The sequence below is a fragment of the Egretta garzetta genome, unplaced genomic scaffold (genome assembly GCF_000687185.1).
Source record: "Egretta garzetta isolate BGI_Z169 unplaced genomic scaffold, ASM68718v1 scaffold53, whole genome shotgun sequence".
In the NCBI taxonomy this organism is placed as follows: Eukaryota; Metazoa; Chordata; class Aves; order Pelecaniformes; family Ardeidae; genus Egretta; species Egretta garzetta.
Window position 1 is genome coordinate 178,812 of NW_009259312.1, and position 9,914 is coordinate 188,725.

General features: G+C 42.9%; 1 long non-coding RNA gene across 1 annotated transcript in view; it reads right to left on the reverse strand.

Annotated features, from left to right (window-relative positions):
- Positions 1–6,429, reverse strand: part of LOC118452032 — a 14,099-nt gene extending 7,670 nt beyond the window's left edge. The window contains exon 1 of the long non-coding RNA XR_004841668.1: positions 6,335–6,429. This is a non-coding gene — a long non-coding RNA (uncharacterized LOC118452032). The remainder of the gene's footprint in view (positions 1–6,334) is intronic.
- Positions 6,430–9,914: the final 3,485 nt, after the last annotated feature.

Below are 9,914 nucleotides of genomic sequence, written 5' to 3' on the forward strand. Positions count from 1 at the left end.
AGACCGACCTGGCTTTCTAAATTTTTTTATATTAGTAATAACATGGTCAATAACTTTCCTATGTATATTCACTACAAGGAAAATGCTCTAAGATGATGACCAAAAAAATCTTGTGTGGGCTGCTCGAATCCTGTGCAAAACCTAGTTTCAGGAATAAAGAGTTAGTTAGGAGGAGTGGGTGGTATACTGAGCCTCTGCAAAGGGTGAGTGTAGCTATAGGGATGACTGTGCAACACCAAGAGCATTAGTTGCAGACTGTGTGGGCATACTTGAGCATCATCTCATCTCCCTCGATGCGTACCTATGACAATGCAGTCGTGGAAACAGGGGCTTCAGTGCCAGCTAGATGCGGCAGATGGGCACTGGCTACTTATTCTAGCAGCTATATCACACGATAAAGGCTGTGCTGCTGGGTTTTGGCTGCTTGGTTCTCACCAGACCAGCTGGACTGACACATTCATGGGAGTCGTAACCATCTCTTTGGTTGTGGTATAACTATTGGTGATGTGCTATGCCTTTGTCCTGGACATGGGATATTCTGTGGCTCTACCCAGCCACAGGCATGGGAACCAACTCATTTTCAGTGCCATGACAAGAAAGCAAGAACTGAAGGACTGGCCCATATCCCACTCACTCTTGAATCAGATCACCTATTCATGGAGGGAGCTTCTGTCATGCGGTCCAACATAGTCTGGGTAATATTAAATAATTTTTGTAATCTAGATATCATCTTGCAGCTGTATTCTCAGAGAAGACAAAGAGTGTACAGTCACTGAGTTCTCACTAGCTCTTATACCGCAAAGGGTCAAGTGTTCTGCTTGTTCTGCTCATTCACCTTGGATGTAAGGAAAAATGCAGAATGCTGGCATTTCAGTCTCTTAGAACTACAGATCCTTATGCAGCTCAAAGCCCAGTGATTTAACTTTTGCTCCAGAAGAAATACCTCTTGTTTTTTTCTACCCAGTATAGAGGAGAAATGGAGAACGAGGGTAAGTAATACATTATTTCATAGTGACCTACCATTATTCTTCAGGTTCTTAGAATCCACAGTGGTAAGCAAGTTTATTGTCGAGGAAGGAATAGTGGTGGTCATCATCCTCTCTTGCATCTTTCATGTCAAATGCTAAGGTCATACAGAAAATTAGATCAGGTCAATCCTAGCCCCATCCTCTTTTGCACAAAAAAATTGTTGTTGTGAATCATACATCAGTTTATGATGGGATCATACATCAATTCATGAATTTAATTATAGGATAGGATTGCCCACAATAACAACTGACTGGATTTGATAACCAAATGAGCCTTTTCTACTGTTTGCTTACTTTCCTGCTCAACAATTTAGCCCATGCACTGTCTGGTCTGAATTCCATGGGATTTCTCCACATACTCAGTTTACCTGAGAAGCTGTATATACTGAATGAAAGGTTTATTAAACATCAGAACTTCCTGGCCTTTTCTTTGCCTTCACCCCTTCCATTTGATAGCTGAATGTACTGCTTTACTTAAGAAACCCAAAGTGCCCTGGCAGGAGGGAGGCATAACACAAGCATGTGCCCCAAATACTGGGAATTGTCAGTGCAGCTCTGGCAGCACAACTCATTCCTGACCCTCAGCACCTCTGCCACGGGCACATCTGCAGGGCTCATCAGGACAGACTTAGCATGCATAGTCAACACCGTCTACAACAGTGCAATGATCCAAAAATTATCTATTGAGGGGAAAATCTTATATCAGTGAGGTCCTTCTCTGCTTAATTGGAATGTGAGGATACGGGTCTTATGAAAGAAAATGCCAATGTCTGTGTCACTCTGGTCTTTCCCTCTTCAGCATCTTTTCCTGCCTCTTAAACAGGACAATACCTGTTTGTTTATACATGTTCAGTTGTCCTGGTTTCGGCTGGGATAGAGTTAATTTTCTTCATAGTAGCTAGCATAGTGCTGTGTTTTGGATTTAGTACCAGAAGAATGTTGATAACACACTGATGTTTTTAGTTGTTGCCAAGTAGTGCTCAGACTACTCAAGGACTTGAGTAAACCATATAATGTCATGCTCGGGGGGAGTTAGTCAGTTGGTCGGTTGCGAGGAGAGTGATTGCTGCTCGGGGACTGATCGCGGCTCAGGGAGGGATCACTGCTTGGGACAGGCTGGGCATCAGTCGGTGGGTGGTGAGCAATTGCGTTGTGCATTGTTCATTTTGTATATTCTGTATATTCTGTTACCATTCTCATTATTACTATTATTATTATTTTCTTTTATTAAACTGTCTCTATCTCAGCCCATGGCTCTAACCTTTCTTCTCCTTCCCGATTCTCTCCCCCGTCCCGCTGAAGGAGGGGGGAGTGAGCGAGCGGCTGCATGGTGCTTAGTTGCCAGCCGGGTTAAACCACGACATCAGTGAACTCGGCAGTCTTGCACATTCTGTTTTAGATTAATTTCTTGGCTGAGGTGAGCAATGTGAATAAAGCTTTATATGTAGATCCAGGGGAATCTGAAGGTTGATTTTAAACTTGAAGCTAGTTACGAGGAAAAAATGACAATGCAAGATCTTGTGTTCTGTCTGGTTTAGAATGGAGCTCTCACATATCCACTGAAGCATTTTGCTTTAGTGTTTTCAAATGAAGAAATTCTGGGAATTTATGACTACGCATACACATACACACACAGAGAGAATGATTAAACCAATAATAAAAGCTTCTTATTACTAGAAGAGCTATCAAAAGTCACAAGGTAAATGGGAGATTCAGACCGGCATAAACTAAAACTTTCTCCACTTCCCCAGCACCTCTTTCACACTGTGCTTAACAACGTGATATTTTCATGCAAGTTTTCCTGCAGTTGTAGCAGGGCTGGGAATATTAAAACATAACTAACAAACCCTTGGATCCTCATCATTTACCGTGATATCATAATAGTGATTTTTTACGTCCAATTCTTAATCTACTATATTTCAGGAATTTCTAAATTTAATGGCTTCACTGTGAATTATTAAGCTTGGAGATTATAAATGCTTTTTATAAAGATTGCTTCTCATTGATGCTTTGTTAATTTTAAAACACAATGATAAATATAAAGCTGAACTTAATATCTCATGTCATCTGTTCATAAAATAGTACTTTTGCCTATCAGCATTAACCACTGCCTGAGATAAGTCCGTTCTGCCAGCCTACCTGTGAGACCTGAGCCGGTCTAATTGTTCTGGCACGTCAGAACGTTTTACATTAATATTGGGAAGTTTTCCTACCCATGGATTACGTTCTGTTGCAACTTTTTGGCACATCCTCTGACTTTAAGTGGGGTAAGTAGGCTTTTAACACTAACAGTGAAGGAATATAAGCTGTGTTTTCCAAAGCTTGTGTCCTGGGCCGTATCTACAAGCTGCGGTGTAGCATGATGCAATTTGCATTTCTCTGCACATCAGGGGCTGCTGCACTGGAGGAAGGATTCAGTCTCAGGTAGGAGGAGACTAGGACATGCTGCTTGGATTCTGCAGGCATTCTCACCAGCAGAATCAGCACAGCTCCCAGCTGGTTTCATCCTGCTGAGCAGTCTTGCATTGGCTGGTCCTGACATTTCCAAGATACAGGAGCTCGCCATCCTCTTTCTTCTCTGCTTGTACAAACCTACCACCAATAGGAATCCAGCTGCACAAGACCTTCTGTGCAAATTAAATAGTATTGCTGCTGGAACCACAACAAGGAATTAGTGAAACTTCTATTGTTAGTTTCTTGAAAGACTCATAAAATGTAGGGTTTTTTGTGAAATTACAGAAAGACGTAACGTGTCTTTTCACCCATTTTCAGCCACTGTCAAAATCACTAGAGCACAGGGGATGCTTTCTGATTTGGTACACATGTGTGTGAACTCTCTCAGTGTGTGTTACATGCCCATGTCCACTTAGAGTGCTGTAATCACCATATCTCATTAGAGAACAGAACCTTTATCTTTTCTGCCTCCACCTCTGGCTCTGTTTTCTTTTATTATGAATACTGAATACCAAGATTTTTTTCATGTGAATCAAAAGAATTGTTTTGATTAGATAAAAGGAATAAGTTTCATTTTGGGTCAGTTCTCTGTCCTGAAAATTTCTTCTAATTTTTCAGTTAAGTCACCAAACCAAAATGAAGCATTCACACAGTTCTTATAAGTATCTCACTGACATGCTAGAAGGCTTACTTAAATCGTATTTGTGAAGCAATTTGAGAACAACAGAAATGCTGACTAAGATGCATTTATGGCCACTTCTCCTTTATCCACGTCCCGCTTCATTGGCAGGGGTATGTCTGCCTTGTCACTTCCCCAGCACTAAACTATGCACTGAAGAACACTAAGGCCACTGTCTCCTTGAGCTTCCTTGTGTGCAGCTCTGGTTATTAAGGCTGAGGTAATGCAAAAAAAGTTCAACACAAAACCAGTACAAATTTCTATTATAAACCAGATTAAATATCACAAATTCAGCATCCATTTGTACCTTTTCCTGTTCATCTCAAAGGCCTGAGCTGCAGGTTTTTGGACTTGAAAACTTCATCTATGGAGGTTCAGTTTTTAACCTGAACTAACAGACTTGTAAACCTTCCCACTTTCAGTAAAGCTGAAGGTCCCTGGGCATTGGTCAGTGTTTCAGTAAGGTTTCAGTAAGGCTCACAGGTGGAAATAAACTTCCTACAAAAATGTGCCTGATAAAGTCAATGATTTTTAAAACGTTAATCCAGAGGTGGGGATTTGTACTGAGCCAGGTTTTGGAGACTTTAGTGTTTCTAACATGGTCTCCATCAGAGGACATTCAGATGGTTCCTGGCTGAATTTTTCTCAGCATCATGCCACTTCTTGTCCACAGAGATATGTGGTGGTCTAATGCGTGACCCTTCCTAATGGTTGGGTCACACAACTGTCTGTAGAGTAGTTATATGAACATATTAGCAGTGTAATATGTTGTTTAAAAGTCTTGTCCTGTATGGTGTAAGTATTATCTAAAAGTACTTTTTTTTTTTTAAGCCTGGATGAACCTCCCTGTCCCTCCCTGTGGACCAGGTGCTAGCTGCAACACAGAAGGGCATTGTCCTATCACTACATCTAAAATTTCATTGCAGTTTTATTTTGGCTCTTGAAACATAAAATCTGTAAATGAAAAGCAACGACTTGCTGCTGCTGTTTCATGTTGCTAGGAAAAACATGCTGCTCTGCAATGTCACAGCAGCACAGCATGGATGTCATAGTGATGTCTGAGAATCTTCCCTTGGGATGCTTCGTTAGTTGATCACTTCCTTTCAGCTGGCTGTCTGGCAGGACAGTCTAGCTGCTAAGGTAGATGGCTTCAACTGAAAAATTTACTTAGACTGAGAAAAAAGAATTTAAACTGGAGCTTTCCTCATTGTAAGAGTCATGTGATTCTGTTCTGGCCAAGGGAGTTGACTTGTCAGGCTCCACTTCTCTCCATCCAGCATGATGAGCAGCCTAGTGACGCTGCCTTTGGACCGCCAATAGAAGAAAGGGCTTTACAGACTTTGACTAAGTGACCCCAGTCAACAAGAGAGCTTCTGAATTCATCTGAGGAGAGCTCTAGCACAGGCGATGCCTCGACATGCCTCAGCTTTCTGAAGAAGCTCTGGAGCATTGTTGAAAGCAATCAGTTTGAGTCCATTTGGTGGGGGGACAACAGAAAGTGCGTAGTGATTCATGAGGAGTTTTTCGAAGAGGACACGCTATTCATCTGTTTTATATGGGAAACGAGTTCATGATTGTGTGACTTGTATATGCTGCAATCGTTCATCAATTCTGCTTCACAGTGGTGGTCTGTAAAGCCAAATTTTAAGACGTCACTTCCCCAAAATATCTTTTTGCATCTGTTGGCTTTAGAATGGCCTTACTTCACCCCTGTATCTAGCTTTTTCCTAGAAACAGCTAATTAATGTCAGTTGAGGACCAAAAATTTATTCAGTCCTCTCTCAAAGATCTTGCTAGCCTCCAAGAGACTGTCATTGGCATCGGGTGTGCAGCACTGCTCTCTTGTTGTGTGACAAAGTGCCATGCTTTTCATTCATAGTAAAATGTAATAAAATAAAAAGTCTCTAAAATCTAAAAGTGTTTTGAAATCTGAGAATGGGATTACATTTTGCCCCATGGACAGTGTGTCAGTATCCAGCTGCACGCTTTGCAGGTTTATGTACACAGGAGACTACCACAGACAACTTCAGTCTGAACCTTTGGTACGAAACAAAATGACAGGCTGACAGGTTGGGCTCAAAGAGGGGTTATATCAGGCTGGCAGCCAGTCACCAGCGGGGTTCCCCAGGGCACAGTTTCAGGGCCAGTGTGCCTTAGTGGTTTTGGAAATTACCTGGATGCAGGAGTTGAATGTAACTTAAGTAAGTTTGCCGATGATACTGAACTAGTAGGAGCTGTGGACTCCCTCGAGGGTAGAAAGGCCTTACAGAGAGGTCTGGATAGACTAGAGAGCTGGGCTATGAACCATATGAAATTTAACAAGAGCAAGTGCTGGATTCTGCACCTGGGACAGTGTAATCCTGGTTATACATACAAACTGGGGGGCAAGAGGCTGGAGAGCAACCCCACGGAAAGAGATCTGGGGGTTCTGGGTTGATGGCAAGTTGAATACAAGTCAACACAGTGCCGTGGCAGGCAACAGGGCCAACTGTGTCTCGGGGTGCATCAAACACAGCATAGCTAGTTGGTCCAGGAGGTGACTGTCCCACTCTACACTACACTGCAGTTTTGGTCACCTCAATATAAGAAGGACATCAAACTATTAGAGTGTGTCCAGAGGAGTGCGACAAAGATGGTGAAAGGTCTTGAGGGCAGGACCTCTGAGGAGTGGCTGAGGTCACTTGGCTTGTTCAGCTTGGAGAAGAGAAGGCTGAGGGGGGAACCTCATCGCAGTCTACAACTTCCTCAAGGGGGGCAGCAGAGTGGGAGCTGCTGGTCTCCTCTCTCTGATGACAGGCAATAGGACACAAGGAAATGGAATGAGGCTGTGTCAGGAGAAGTTCAGACTGGACATTAGGAAAAGGTTCTTCACTGAGAGGGTGGTTGGTCACTGGAACAAGATCCCCAGGGAAACAGTCATGGCACCAAGCCTGCCAGAGTTCAAGCAGCATCTGGATGATGCTTTTAGTCATATGGTTTAGTTTTAGCTAGTACTGTGAGGAGCAGGGAGTTAGACTTGATGATCTTTATGCGTCCCCTCCAACTCAAGATATTCTATGATTCTATGAGATGACCTTGAATCAAGAAGTGTGAAATGTATCTCAATTTCATAGGCCAGAAGGTAAGGGCAGAATTGCTCATTAAGTCCACAGTGATGCAGACTCCAACCACAGGGTGGTAGTGCCTGTGCCCCAGCCATGGGGGCACTAAAAGATCTTAATGGCCCTGCCCAGCCTCATTTGTGGCTCCCACCCCCACCCTACCCATGGCCCGGGAGCCCTGTTTAAGCTCTGCTCTGGGCCTGCAGTCCCAGCTGGACGAGGGCTGGTCTCCAGCACAGCTGGGTCTGGCTGCCCCCTCTTCAGACCTGCTCCTGACCTGCAGGCTGACTTTGTAGCGTGACCTCAGACCTGCTTGATTATCAGGGACTTGTCTGATGATCTGGGCTGGCCCCAGCCACACTCTCTGGGTCAGCCTCCCTCAGGTATTGTGGGGTGGGTGCTGGTGAGTCCCCTGCCCTGCCAGGGCTGCATCCCCCAGCTCTCCATCCTGCGTGAAGCAGCTACCCCTTGCTTCACCCTGACACCTTCTTAGAAGGTATTTGTACCTTTGCATGGTTTGGTTTTGCTCCATGTCAGTAAAAGACTGATGTTCAGCCTTTTTCCCCATGTTAATTCATGGATGGCTAAGTTTACTACCTCCACTTTGGAGGGATGGAAATTGTATCTTCTGTACCAGTTTTGGTATAAAATCCCAGCATTTTTCAGCTCAAAGGGCAAGTTGGGGGTGCAGCTGAAGGACTACTTTGGGGATAAAAAGGACATCTGAAGTCATCTGCTTCTTATCTCCCTCTTTGAGTTGGTGAACTAAATGTAAGAAAATACAGTTTAAAGTTTATCTGTAACTGGTAAAGCTGCCCTTTCCTATCCTGCAGCGAGTTGGCTATAGACATCCAGGCCTATGACAGCTCTCGCCTGGATTATTTTTCTTTATTTGTGCCAAAATAAGAAGCTCAGTCATATCAGCTGTGATGGGGATGAGAGATGGCAGACAGTTACGAGGTAGGACAAGCCAAGGGGAGCCTATTATGTCAGTATGTGCAGCTTCCTCTGATTACTTACAGTCAGCTCGACAACAGGGTTTTGATGCTGTTCCTAACAGGGCAAATGTGTGGGGCATTTAAAAATCATCTCCTTACAGAAAACCCCAGGAAAAGATGTGAGCACCCTGCACACTGCAGCCCTGAGAGCTGTCCTGAGCCTAGCAAAAATGCGGCCTTCCCAAGCCCTGAGGCAGCTCCTCTCCTGAACAAGGAGAGACTAATATATAAGGTTGTGTTGATTTGGGAAAGCCTGGTGGTTCTTTTTCCTCTGAAAAAAAATAGTTTTGCCACTTTTTTTTTTTTCCATTTATTTAAAACTCTTCCTTGTGTTTTGGGGGGGTTTATCAAGTTACTAGAAAACAAATTTTCCTGTGCCTTCAGCAGTCAAAACACACACACACAAAATTTATTGCCAAAGACAAGGGAAAAATTGCTCTGTCTTATTTGTCAGCCTCTTACCCCAGCTATTGGATTTTGTTTTTTTCATAAAACTTTCTACCCTATTAAAAGCTATTTTCAAAGTTTTGATGATAAAATGTTCATGCACTTTGTTCAGCAGTAAGTTTCACAGTATCTCCTACCATCTGCTGCACTGTAAAAGATTTTCCCCCTATGAAGACTAAATTTATAAACACAGAAATGCAGATTTCGTGTCAGCAAGTTCTCCTCCGGAGATTAGGAATGATCTGCATGAGCAGGGACTGTTAGCTTGATTGTATCTTAATATTGAACAGTCCCTAAATTGCTGGTTAAATAAAGCCAGACAAGATACAGATAGACTGATTTTTATTTATAAAATGTATATAATTAAGATAATGCAGAATCTGAAGGAGCTGTAAGAATACAAATCTATGTAAATAAAGAAATCATATCTATGTAAATAACTGACTTGGGGCATGATAAAAGGAGTTTCTCGTTAAATGAAATGGACTGTTTGACCTGACAGATCTTGTTTTGGAGGGTTTTAACACTTCCTTAAACTTTCATGTATGAATCAACTTTTTTGAACAAAATACAAAAACTTTCAAGTTGATCTGAATTTTAATTTTCCTTTCCTTCCTCCTTAAATACCATGTATTTGCTCTGGCACCTAACTGGAAAACAACTTGCTGCAGGAACAAGAGGTGGAATGTGGTGAGCTTGGTGCCTCTCTAACCAAAAAGACTGAGGACTGGTGCTGTAATGTGCACGTGAACTGGGAGTCGATGCAGAAAGAGTAGGGCAGGGAAGGTGTGATTTAGTCCCAAACAGAAGTCTGGCTGACATGGACACACAGTATTTGGAGGAAGGCAAATGTTGTCTTACCTGACCCTCAGTGATGTGTTGCAGAACAGACCTTGTAATATTTTCCAGAGTCTAAAATATGACCAAGTGCAGTTGGATGTATGCTGAGCAAAAGAGAATGGTTTCAAAAGTGACCCATCATGCTCCACACCTCATCTGGGTCTTGAATGTCCAAGAGCAAGTATGAGTTTATTTAGTCAGTTGCATGAAAACTTGGACTTCAGGCTCAGCCTAGCAACGCTTCTACAATTGCTGAACTCTTCCTGTGCGTAACTGTCTTGATTGTTTTGGAACTGCTCAAGGCTGTAAAGTCAAGAATGTGTTTGCAGAACTGAAGCTCAACAATGCACAAGCTACACTGGCAGGA